The sequence below is a fragment of the Panthera uncia genome (assembly GCF_023721935.1).
Source record: "Panthera uncia isolate 11264 chromosome B3 unlocalized genomic scaffold, Puncia_PCG_1.0 HiC_scaffold_1, whole genome shotgun sequence".
Taxonomy (NCBI): domain Eukaryota; kingdom Metazoa; phylum Chordata; class Mammalia; order Carnivora; family Felidae; genus Panthera; species Panthera uncia.
This window is the reverse complement of record NW_026057582.1, coordinates 108,190,586-108,204,214: the sequence shown is the minus strand read 5'-3', so window position 1 is coordinate 108,204,214 and position 13,629 is coordinate 108,190,586. Positions and strand designations below refer to the sequence as shown.

Sequence of the window (13,629 nt, the reverse complement as noted above, 5' to 3'; positions counted from 1 at the left end):
CAGCCCATTGATCAATCACAAATCCACCTACCTATGCAAGTATTCAGACTACATTTCCCTAACTTGTCTATAAAGATATCATAAAAGGCTGTCAAATGCTATCTGTATAACCTTGGGGGTCCCTTACCTCATTTGTAAAACAGTACTAGATGAGGCAATCTATGTAAAGCATTTAACCCAGTGCCCAGCACAAAATTAAAAATCCAATAAATGTGGCTATAATTCTAGACGTACAATGGCAGAGTATCTCCTGAGGTACCTACCAGTTTACTTACCCCTATAAGAAAAGAAGTGAGACCAGTGTGGCATGACTTGTTCTCTGGGAACCCACGCTGGCTCCTAGTGATCAGCGTCTTCTTTTCAAAGTACCAACAACACGTGTGTTCAAAAATCTGAGAATTTGGGGGCACCTGGGTGGTGTCGGTTGACACCACCGAAGTCGGTTGACTTCGGCTCAGGTCATGATCAGGTTTGTGAGTTCGAGCCCTGCAACAGCTTGCTGCCGTCAGCACAGAACCCACTTCAAATCCTCTGTCCCCCTCTCTCTCTGCTCCTCCCCAGCTTGCACTCTCTTTCTCAAAAATAAACATACATTAAGAAGAAAATTTTTTTTAATCTGAGAATTTGTTTAGGAATAACGCCTAACTCATCAGTTTATTATTATCTGCATCCTTTACTTGTTTTCCAACATTGTATATACTTCAGCTAAAACACTCTTATATATAGTAGGTCGTTAAAAGAAATTTTGTCGAATTTTCTTTTTAAAAATCAGGATGCGTTTCTTTTGATAATCATGGTTATATCAAGATGTCAATTAGGGTAAGCTGAGTAAAAGGTGTATGGGAATTCTCTGTACTATCTTTGCAATTCTCCTAGGAATACATAACTACTTCAAAATTAAACCTGTTTTAAAAATTAAGATGATCTTTTCTGACCTCTGATAAACTCCTTCTTTAAATTCCTCAAATATTATCAACCACTATCAGGTGCAAACTCTTGAGCAGCCTTTACAACTTCATAATTAATCTGGAATGGAAGATATGAATTCCAACAAATAGGAATTCTCATAATACTCCTACTTACCCTGGGCCACACAGAGTTAGTATTCAGTTAGTATTCATAGCCATCCCCAAATTTTATTTTTGGAAACAAGAGCCTTAAAAGAAATCTATCCTAAAAGCAAACATTTTTATGCCTAAAGCATTAAAGCTCTGTACAATCCAATTAAAACCTCTGATTCTTATTGCTCGAATCGCATATTTAGCAGTAACATTCAAGTCAAGCTCAAGATCTTTGATGTATGAGACCAATTACCACCATATAGTAGCATTAGCATGAAAACTTTTTAAAAACTATACTTTAAAAATATATTTGGGGCGCCTGGGTGGCTCAGTTGGTTGGGCGGCCGACTTCGGCTCAGGTCATGATCTCGCGGTCCGTGAGTTCAAGCCCCGCGTCGGGCTCTGTGCTGACAGCTCAGAGCCTGGAGCCTGTTTCAGATTCTGTGTCTTCCTCTCTCTGACCCTCCCCCGTTCATGCTCTCTCTCTCTCTGTCTCAAAAATAAATAAACGTTAAAAAAAAAAAATTTAAAAAAAATATATATATATTTATATCATGGATAATTGGTTTCTGAATTAGGTAAATAAGAGTTTAGGAAAATGATAAATTTTATTTGTAATTATTCAAGCTCAAGCTTCCAATGTTAAGCAACAAAGTCATGAAAATTCTGCTAAAACTTTAACTCTCAAGCAAAAAAATCCTAACACCAAAAAAAAAAAAAAGAAAGAAAGAAAGAATCTTTCCCCTAAATACCTCCAAATAGGTTTTGTACTTTAGAGTTTCTTTCAGGTATCAACTAATTTTCAAAAACTTGGCTTTCCTTTTTGGAACAGTGCTACAGAATTGGTACCATAAACAGAAGTGCTATTGTCAAAGAATCGATCCAATAATAAAAAGAGCTAAGGCCACTTGTCTTATAGAAAATTACTGCCAAATGCTGCCAGACCCTGCTTTTCTTCCTTCTGGGCTAGTGGCCAGATACTAATCATTTTTAGACCCTTTCTAATTTTTAGTACACAATTTAGTACACAATCCCACATCTGAACTAGACAGTATTTTAATGAATGTTCTCCATAATTTGTCTAATGTTCCGGCATACAAATACACACACACACACTCTACCATACATCTGGAAATATATACAAGAAAGTGATTAACAATGGTTGCCTCTCAGGCAACTGTTTGGGTCTTTGAATTTTGTATGCTTTTGTAAAAACTATTCAAAAATTAATTTGTCTATTAATTCCAGTTAAAATATTTTGCCTTACAAAATAATGCATGAGGCTTTCTCTTGAAGATATTTTTAGGGGCGCCTGGGTGGCTCAGTCAGTTAAGCATCCCAACTTCGGCTCAGGTCATGATCTCGCGGCTCGTGAGTTTGAGCCCCGCGGCGGGCTCTGTGCTGACAGCTCAGAGCCTGGAGCCTGTTTCAAATTCTGTGTCTCCCTCTCTCTCTGACCCTCTCCCGTTCATGCTCTGTCTCTCTCTGTCTCAAAAATAAATAAACATTAAAAAAACTTTTTTTAAGATATTTTTAAAATATTTTAATATGTAATTGTGTTAAAAACAACTTACAATGTTCAATGTTCAACTTCAATTATAATAAAAAAATACAAATTAAAGTAAGATCATTTCTGCTTACCAAATTAGAAAAGCTGAATACTAGCATACAAATTGTCATAACCTTTCTAGAAAACAATATGACAGTATCTAATTTTTTTGTCTTATCTTTGACTAAAAATTTTTATTCCTATCCTAAGAAAATAAGTATGGAGAACAATTATGCAAAGATTTTCTTCAATGTTAGCAGCAGAGGAAAAATTTTTCAATAATTAGGAATGGTTAAATCACTACACATTCATTCAATAGAACGTTGCGCTATTAAAATTTAGGTTTTGAAATAATTTTACCAAATAGGAAATTCTTCATGATATAATGCTTGGTGGGGAATAAACAGCACACTATGAATAAATAATCATCGGAAGAGGAAAAAGAATGTATAACATAACATTAGTAATGCTTATATTTGGGCTGAGCTTACATTTTTGTCTTTTGTATTTCTCCAAGTTTTTAAAATGAGTACCTAGAACTTATAAAATCGGGAGGAAAATATAATATTAACCTACAAAACATAAACACATACCTTTATTCTTAAATTTACAATATTGCAAAACTAATGTAGTATTTATTTTTGTTTTTTTAGGTTTATTTATTTATTTTGAGAGAGAGGGGTAGGGAAAGAGGCAGAGAGAGAGAGAGAAGAGAGAGAGAATCCCAAGCAGGCAACATGTTGTCAGCGCAAGCCCAATGTGGGGCTCAATGTCACGAATTGTGAAACCATGACCTGAGCTGAAATCAAGAGTCAGATGCTTAACCGACCCAGCCACCCAGGAATCCCAAACTGATATAGTATTTAAGCAGCTGAAATTAAAAAAAAAAAAAAAGTAGTTGAAACAAATTAAGTCAAAACCTTCTAATTAATAGCATTTAGGGAAACCAATAAAGAGCAACTCAAATTACTGTGTATCTTAAGATCATTCCTATCATACAATAAGCACTACCATTCAATACAATAAGCACTAGCAGCTAGCTCATTTTTAAATCAATACAATTAAAAAATAAAAGAAGGGGCGCCTGGCTCAGTTGGTTAAGCGTCCGACTTCAGCTCAGGTCATGATCTCACAGTCTGTGAGTTCCAGCCCCGTGTCAGGCTCTGTGCTGACAGCTCAGAGCGTGGAGCCTGCTTTGGATTCTGTGTCTCCCTCTCTCTGCCCCTCCCCTGCTCATACTCTGTCCCTGTCTCAAAAATAAATAAAAACATTAAAAAAAATTTTTTTAATAATAATAAAAGAAAAATAAAAGAAAACATCAGACTATAATATGGTACACAATATGGACAATAATTAAATCCCATCAAACAGGATTAATAATGTAATTATGAGTTAAATTATAATGATAGTTATTAGGATAAATAATACCCCTGAAAGAAAGAACTCCTTAAACAAACATATAACATCTAAACTAATATATATTACCAGGAGCACCTGGGTGGCTCAGTCAGTTGAGCGTCCGGCTTCGGCTCAGGTCGTGATCTCATGGTGTGTGAGTTCGAGCCCCGCATAGGGCTCTGTGCTGACAGCTTGGGGCCTGGAGCCTGTTTCGAATTCTGTGTCTCCCTCTCTCTCTGCTCCTCCCCTGCTCACACTCTGTCTCTCTCTCAAAACTAAATAAAGATTTAAAAATTTTTAAAAATAAAAAATAAAAAAATAGACTAATAAATATAACCAAACTTTTCCTTTAAATAAGCAGAGTCTGCTAGGGGGAAAAGTAGTTATTGATGAACAAATGATCATTTCTCAGACATTAATCTGTATAGTTGCAAATGTAGATGGAGTATATCCCTCAAGATTATATCCACCACTACTGACCACTTAACTCACAAGTTCACTATTACTCTTAGCACTCTTCATTGGGTTACCACTGCCTTAAGCCCAAATTCCTTACATTGGTTGTAAGACTCATGGGATGGTCCTTGCTTTCACTCCCCACTCCTTCCTTCTCACCTTCTTTCTACATCTTAACGCAGCAGTTTGCAAGCAAGTGTGATCCTTGAACCAGCAACATTTCCATCACCTGTAAGCATGTTAGAAGATTCATATGCACCAGGAGATTCATATGCACATTAGAGCTTGAAAACCACTGCTGCAGCCTTCCTGAATGACCCGCAGATCCTCAAATCCGCCCTGCTCGCTCGCTCTCTGCTCTCTCTCTGCAAATGCAGTTCCCTACCTAGAGTGTTCTTTCACCCCATTCCCTATGAGGTATCCTATCCACCTTGTTTCCTATTAGTCTTTCAAGTCAGCTTAGAAATCACTTCAAAAGAAAACTGTAAACTTTTCCAGAATTAGAAAAATATTCCTCCAGATCTCTTCTATTATTGTAGGAGCTCTTATTTGCACTATTCACCAACTAAAGCCACTTCTAGAATTATTTAAGGCCATCAAAGAAACCCTTTGCTTGACATACCCCAAAACATAACTAACACATGACAAAAATAAAAAACAGACTCAAAGCTTTTTTACCCATGTTATGAACGCATTAGCAAAGTTGATTTCAAAGCATATAGAATATTAAAGAAATATATAGAAGCAAATGTCAGAAAAAATGACTTATTGTTGAAAAATTATAGAAAAATAGCCAACCAGTTCTGAAATTCACATCTTGAAATTAATTAATTTGAATGGTCTCTTTCCTGCACATATTTCTTCTCCCATTTTCTGGAGGAGGAAGAGCAAGTAATAAGGAATATGGCTTAGAAAAAAAAAAAAGGCAAACCCAGATGAAAGAGAAATGTGTAAAGCCTGGATAAAGCTGTTTTATGTCAGATATAAGAAACAAGTGTGGACCAGAAACAGTTCTCCAATATTTTTAATAAGTTCGAGATAATCTCACAGTACATGATTAGTTAATAATTTATCTTCAATCATTTAATGATCATCTAACATGTGCTAAAAACCATGTGGGATTAAGAATTATGTGCATGTCTCTCTATATATGGAGATAAGTAACTCCTAGTTATTTAGCCAAAAACTTAACCATTATGTCCACCAAAAGACAGGTACAAAGTTGTTCACAGCAGCTTTGTTCCTAAGAGCTAAAAACTGGAAATGGCCCAAATGTATCAAAAGAATAGAAAAAAATATATGTACTCAACAACAGAATACTACACTGCAATGAAAAAGAATGAGCTACTGTTAAAAAAAAAAAAAAGCATGGATGAATCTCACATAATGCTGAGCAAAGGAAACCAGGTTGATTCAATTTGTATGAAGTTCAGGAATAAACAAAACTAATCTATTATGAGAGAAGCCTGAATAATGGTTACTGTTGGGAAATACTGACTAGGAGAGAACATGAGGAAGGTTTCTAAGGTCCTAGAAGTGTTCTATATCCTGATCTGGCTGGTGACTACATGTTTACACATGTAGAAGTTCATTAAGCTATTTAGAATTTCTGTACTGTATATGATTTTCTTGAAGTCCCATACATTTTTTTTAGAAAATGGAAGAGAAAAATTCCCCTTCCTCTATGCCAGCCAGGAAAGAGGAACAAAGGAAGGAGAAGTTAAATCAAATAATTTTCAAATTCCTGCTTTAAAGTTCAATTATCTTATTTATTGAATAAAAATCTGAGCACCTACTTAGTAACAGGTACTGTTCTGGGTGCTAGGGAGATAGCACTGAATAAAATGAGTAAAACTCCCTGCCCTCATGGATCTTATAGTATACTAGGGGTAGGAAGACAATAAAAATATAGAGTATGCTGGATAACAGAAAGAAGAAAACAAAGAAACAAAGCAGGGAAGAGAAATAGGAAGAGAGTGTAGAAAGGATGCTGTGATTTTAAACAAGGTGGCCAATAAAGACCTCACAGAAGGGGTGATATTTTAACTAAGACTTGAAGGAAGGGAAAGAGACACGGATTGTGGAAGAACATGTTTCAGGCCTCCTGAAACAGAGAGAAGTCCACCATGACTGCAGGGAAGTAAGCAAAGGTAAGATTAGAAAACAAAACAAAGCAAAACAATGAGAGTTTAATGAAGAGTTTGACTCCACCTCCTCATTTAAAGATTAATTTAGGGGCACCTGGGTGGCTCAGTCAGTTAAGAGTCTGACTTCGGCCCAGGTCATGATCCCACACTTCATGGGTTTGAGCCCCATGTCGGGCCCTGTGCTGACAGCACGAAGCCTGGAGCCTGCTTCGGATTCTGTGTCTCCCCGTCTCTCGGCCCCTCCCCTGCTTGCGCTCTGTCTCTCGGTCTCCCCAAAATAAGCAAATATTAAAAATAATAATAATAAAAACAGGGAGTTTGTTTAAAAAAATAAAGATTAACTTAAATTGGGGCACCTGGCTGGCTCAGTGGGTAGAACATGCGACTCTTGATTTCAGCTCAGGTCATGATCTCAGTTTGTTAAGAGCTCGGAGTCAGGCTCTGCTCTGACAACGCAGGGCCTGCCTGGATTCTCTCTCCCTCACTCTCTGCCCCTCTCCCACACACAGGCACTCTCTCTCAAAATAAATAAACACTAAATAAATAAATATTTTTAAAAGATTAACTTAAGTCAAATCTTTTTCACACAGAAATTTCTGTAACTACTAGCCCAATCCACCCTGATATCTTCTGAGCTCCTACAGCTGTATCGCTCATGACATCTTTATATACTACCTTGCAATCAAATACATACTGTCACCCACTCCCAAATAAACCAAGCCCCTTAGGGCAGTGACTAGATTTTTTGCTTTTTTTCTATCTCTACAGTTGCCCTGTGGGTGGCACTTAAATGGTTACTGGTAAGGCTGACACCAATAACAACTCCATCAGGCATAAAGTTAGTAAACTGAGGATAGATTTTCAAAAAGAAAAAAGAGGAAGGACAGAAGCAAAGACTAGGGAACTACGTGAGTAAAGGCACCAAGGCGTCTCCACGCGTCATGATCCAAAGTCCGGATTTTCTCTGAGCCGTGTCCTTAAGACTCTGAGATCCTCGACATCACTTTTTCTAAAAGCCACTCCAGGCTTTTATTCTTGGGGGGAGGAGGGAAGAGGCACCTGGTATTCCTTTCAAGTAATGGTTTTTTTAACACCTATGTGTACAACTAGCTTAACAAAGAAAATCTTAACCAATTAGCTGCACGATCTTGAGCAAGTCATTCAACTACTCTTGCCTGTGTCAATTCCCTCATATGCTACACGAAGGGTTGGATTAAATGATCCCTTAAGTCCAAACAATCTCAAATTCTCTACTTTAGCTTTTGTGAAAAAACTGAATGAATAAACATTACAACCTACTTCTTCAATTTATAAAATGAATAAAATATCTATGAATAATTTTAATACACTAAATAAGCAGTCACATTTCAAAAAGCAGTATAGGATTTGGAAAAGCATAGAACTTGGAGTACAACGGATCTGCATCTAGTTATAGCATGCTGTTTAGTAGATAATGACCCTGAGCAAGCATTAAATCTTCAGCGAATAAACAGACAATATAAAGACACACACGCATTGACAACAATCATGTCCCATACAGAAAGCAGCCAGGTGGGTAAAAAATACCTACCACATCACTGATACCAAGATGTGAAATACCCAAACTAGTTTATAACTTTCTTACCAATTTTAGTTATAGGGATTAGTGGTTGCCTCAAAATCTGCAAGTTTAACAGAGTAACCCTTAACTCCTATAGTGCTGGGAATCTCACTTCTTAAATATGAGGATAAGAACTACAGATCTAATATCAGTTTGTGGTCATAGGGTAAGAGAATAAGATAATTTAAAAAGCCCCAAATTTTAGAAAAATAGGACAAGACTTAGATTTGGGCTTAACTCGGACATTATGAAAACGGTCAATCTTGGCACAGATAGTTCAAACCTGTAATGAGAGCCAACTGTGTAAAATAAGCAATAGAGGTTCAAAAAGTAGTAAGACAAATATAAACTTGGCTTCGAGTCCGGGAGGACCCAGCAACAGACATAAATAATTACAGCATACCAGTGAACATAAGAGAATGAATGAACAAGACACAGAGAGTGCATAGCTCAGTGAGGTAAGAAAGAGGGACAACCAGAGGACACAGAAGACTTAAAAAGCAGACAGTGCTTAAGTTGTACCTTGAAAAAGCAGCAGACTTTGTCAGCAAGACAGGAGAAAGAAAGGCATTCTAAACAGTGGGGAGAATATATGAGAGGGCTCTGAGTCAGGAAACAGTATGACTCTTTCAGTGAACTGACTGGATTAGTACAGTTGGAGCTTCAGATTTTCGGCGGGGGAAATGCAGGAAATGAGCCAGATGGTGAAGGGCCTAGTAATGATAAAGAGTTAGAACTAAATGTGTATTGTAGGTAAAGGAGAGTATGGATTTTAAGAAAGAAGCATTGAACAGATTTGCATTTTAGAAGTCACCTTGGCAGGAGCGTAAAGAATGGATTAAAGGGGGTCAACCACTAGAGACATCATTCTACACCCTAAGTTAAATAAGTACATTACCTTATCACACAGATACTCTATTATAGAACCAGAAATCAGAAATAAAAATAATAATGCTTTAACAGATAAATCTAAAGTATTAAAAAAAAAATCATGTACCTTCATGAATGTATATTCTGAAATTAAATATGTCCTATATATCTTAAAAAGAAAGAAGTTTCTAAAATTAGGTATCATATATAAAAATACATGGATCTAGATGTATCCTGAGAACCGGCTACTCTTTAAGGCACCCATTCCTTTTTGTACACGGAATACTGCTGACGGGCAACATCAAAACTAATGCAAAAGAATCATTAGAATTGGAGTTTGCACTGATTATTGACAGGGACTTCTCTGTAATTTTATATATATGGAAACTAAGGCCCTAAGAGACTAAGAAATTACCCAAGGCCATATGGTTAATAGCACAGTGAAGATTGGAATTCATATCTTACGATTTCCTTTCTAAAAATTGCTTTAGTGTATCATATTTATCATTCCAGAATCTTGAACAATAACCCATTATAGTACTAATGAAATATAAATAGTAATAAATTATAGTAATAATGAACCATAAAACTATTTTTGTTTCATATGCCTCAGAAGAGAAACAAATCTATTAGATGTGTCCATAGGTTGGACAAAAGAAATCTCTTCCTGAAGTCTGTGCCACAATAAGAACACCTCCATCCACAGAAACACAAAGTATTCTCGTCTAAGGAGTTTATAAAAACTTCCCTTCTCAAACTTGGAAATAGTTAAATTTTAAAATAGAAAGGCCTTAATTTGTTTTATTTTAAGTGTATTTATTTGAGAGAGAAAGAGAGAGGCAGGAAGGAGCAAAGCGAGGGAGGGAGAGAGAATCCCAAGCAGGCTTGGAGCTGTCAGCGCAGAGCCCGATGTGGGGCTGGAACTCACGAACCATGAGATAAGACCAGAGCTGAAATTCAGAGTTGGCTGTTTAACTGACTGGAGCCCCTAATTTATTTTTATATAATTAAACATCTAACATCTTTAACATGTGTTAACGTTTTATTTGGAGCTCAGTACTCTTCTTATTCTGTTGTGCTCCCCATCCCCTATAATTTTAGATCCTTGAAATAGATTTTTTCCTTCACTAGTACACACAATGGGAGTGGCAACACTGACAAAATGCCTTATAAATACTGTACCTTTCACAAATTTGCATAGTGACCAAAAGATTTTAATTTTTAGACTTCTTTAGTTTCCACTTGTTATGTCCACTCATTGAAACAGATTCAAATAATACAAAAGTATAAAATTAACAGCTCTCTTCCAGGACTCTGCAATGCTCTCTTATTAAAGAATGCCCCAAAGGGGCACCTGGGTGGCTCAGTAGGTTAAAGGTCTTGACTAAAGGTCTTGACTCTTGATTTTGGCTAAGGTCATGATCTCACAGTTCATGAGTTCGGGCCCTACAACGGGCTCTGTGCAGTCAGCACATACTGGGATTCTCTCTCTCTCTCTCTCTCTCTCTCAAAAATAAATAAATAAACATTTAAAAAAAGAATCCGTTCCCCAATACTTTGAAGTTTGATATGTATCCTTACAGACTTTTTTATGCTTATATAACAAAAGGTACTAATCCTCAGAGTCAATATATATTTAACACCCAAACTCTACTGATCATTATTCCATCTTTAATAATTCAGAAGATAGATCATTACCTTACTTGGTTCCTGGTTATGACAACAGACATCAATCATATTACTCAGGAGTTACTTTAAAAAGTGAGCTGAACCCCAATGTTTCTTCATTATCAGCATCTTAATTATTTTATGTATTCATTTTATTTGCTGTCTTTCTCTCGCTCAATGTAGGTTATATGTGAGCTGGAAATCACTGTACCTCCAATGTTGTGACACCTAGCGGATAACCAAAGATTTTGTTGACTGACTAGTATGTTTACTTAGAAATCATGAAAGCTGCTTTTTTTTTCAAAGTTACTGAAATTTGCTTAATTTATCATTTGTCTTTCAAAAATAATGAGGGGAAAAATGGTCTGCTTAGGGTTTTTTAGCTATAGTTCCACCCAAATATCTGCTCAATTGATCAGTTTCGATAGCCATAAAAGTCAATCAGGCATTTTGGTTTGAATTATAACTAAAGCAAAAAACAAAACAAAACTCTTACACTCTTCAAAGAGTTAAATATTTGCTACGTAGGAGTCCCTCCTTTTTAAAAAATGATTGCAAAACTCAAGGATTAAGTACACTGTCCCTAATCTTTCTGGTTCTAAGATCAAAAAGAAATGTCAATCTAAAAAAACTGACACTAAGAAAAAGGCTAAAGCAGGCAAAATTCTTTGCTTTGGCAAAGTCAAATTTGTTTACCCAAAATTACAAAATTACTGTGAATATGGACTCCACTGCCTGCCACATCAGGCTTCATTTACAGGCCTCTGTGATAAAGTAGCTATCTAACCTGAAGAAATGTCAAGCAAATGCAGACTTTCCAAGCTATCCATTTTTTTTAAAAAACCACATACACATACATACAGGCCATTTTATCTGAATTTCACCTAAGACTGGGCTAGTTACCAAGCACTCTCCATTAGAGTCAAGACTAACTCAAGCTTCACAATCAAACTGTTAAAGCAGGATTCTCTAAAAGAGCTGTTAGCTTACAGGTCTCAAGTGACGCAGAGCTCTAGCTCTGGGACCTCAAATTCAATGCATTACTTGGAGACCAAACTTAAGAGCTATCCCTCTCCACGAACGTTTTTCAAAGGACAGAAGAGAAGCCGGAACACACTTCCCAGCACTACTTGATTCTGCCCAGCACTCAGGCAAGACTTCAGGACAGATCTAATATTGCAGGATCAGCAAAGCAGACTATCTAGGAAAGTGAAGCCAAAACCACACAGCCTTCTGTATCTTCAGCGTCTGGCACGCTCCACCTGAGGACACTCGCCTCCTAAAGAACCTAGAATCTATACCCACCTAAGGCGCTGCCACTCTCACGCTCCCGGAGCAGCAAGACCGAGCACGCCCCCACAGGGATCCCGGGGCAGAGAAAAGCAAACTGCAGAACAAACCCACGATTTCTCCAACTAAGAAACGACACGCATCAATCTTCCCACTGGGCGCTGAGTAAATCTCATCTAGGAAAGAGACCTGGTCCAGGATGCTGGCCAGCCACAGACTGTCTAGCGGGGCTGGCTCGGGACGCCACTAGAGCCCCCGAGCCCACCCAAGCGCCTGCTGAGCCGCGCCCTCCATCCGAGATCACCCGGAGACCCGATAACTCGCCCGGTCGCCCCCGAAGAGACTGAAGACCATGCCAAGTTACCGCCCCCCTCTGGGCAAAACAGAAACCCCAGAAAAGACGCCGGGCTCCGCCGAACACCCTTCCGCCCCCAGCAGCCCACCAAGGCTGCCCGACCCCTGCAGGACGCAGATACATCGCCCTCTCGCCGGGAGACCCGGATAAACAGAACCCCCTCCCCGGAACCCTAATACGCTGCTTCTCCACCCAGGGATGCGAAACAGTCCCGTTCAAAGGACCCCCGAAGACCCCAATGATCTGCCCCTTCAGAGACCTAGGACCTGCTAAACTGAATCCTCTGCCCCCAAAGAGCCTGAGACCGCGGTAAGAGGACCCCCCCCTCCCTGTTCCGGAACCCCGCTACACCACCTCGAGGAACCCCCAGGACCCTGATAAATCTCCCTGGACCCTGAGGCGGGACCCTGTGCGCCGCCACCCACCCCCACCCCAAAGTGGAAAGAGCCCCAAGATCCCCAATAAACCGCCTCGCCCCAGGAGCCCCGGCAGCCGCCACACCGCCCTGGGGCGCCCGCACCCGGGTCCCACCCCGCCGCCTCCTGCCCCCCGCGCTCCCGAGCTCCACCAAGCCTCGCGCCCACCAGGCAGCGCCGTGCAGCCCGCGGAGCCGCCCCCGTCTGGAGCCAGCCCGCTCCGGCTGCTCCGAGTCCCCGCTCCCCGACCGCTCCGCAGCCGAGACGCGCTCCGGGCTTCCTTACCTGGGAGCGCCGGAGGGCGAGCGGACCGAGAAGCCCGGAGGAAGAGAAGGCGGCGGCAGGGAAGGGGCGGCCCAGGCCTGCGGTTGCCGCAGCTCTAACCTCTCCGCGAGGAAGCGCTTGTGTGAGGAGAGCCCTCCCGCTTCGCGCGCAGCCGGGAGACCAAGCCACAGCCGTGCCCGCCGCTCTTCCCGCGAGATCCCAGCCACGGCTAGGGGCGGCCGCGGCGGCTCGAGTGACAGCCCGGAGAGCCTGTCGGCGGCGGCGTAGCAGGCGGGACTCGGAGCCCGTTGCGACCAATTGTAAAATAGAAAAGGTGATTCGTCCCGCCCACCGCTTTTCCCCTCCCCCGCCCCTCGCAATTAACTAGGGGCAAAAGTAACAGTGACCTCAAATAGTCACAGGCGGTGGCAGATCGCCGGAGGGCACTTTGGATGGCGAAGCTGGGCCTGTGTCTGGTCCTGCTCAGCCTCCGTAGACGCCCCTGGTTTGGGGAAGAAGCAGGTCTGCACACCCGTGTAGGCTTAGAAGCCGTTA

At 40.1% G+C, this 13,629-nt stretch overlaps 1 protein-coding gene across 2 annotated transcripts in view; it reads right to left on the bottom strand.

Annotated features, from left to right (window-relative positions):
- The window catches only part of GLCE (glucuronic acid epimerase), a 122,331-nt gene extending 109,038 nt beyond the window's left edge, over nt 1-13,293 (bottom strand). The window contains exon 1 of one of the 2 annotated variants that reach the window (XM_049613808.1): nt 13,096-13,293. The gene's annotated coding sequence lies outside the window, so the exon portion shown is untranslated. The remainder of the gene's footprint in view (nt 1-13,095) is intronic. The other variant, XM_049613809.1, reaches the window with a different exon arrangement.
- Between the last annotated feature and the right edge of the window lie 336 nt (nt 13,294-13,629).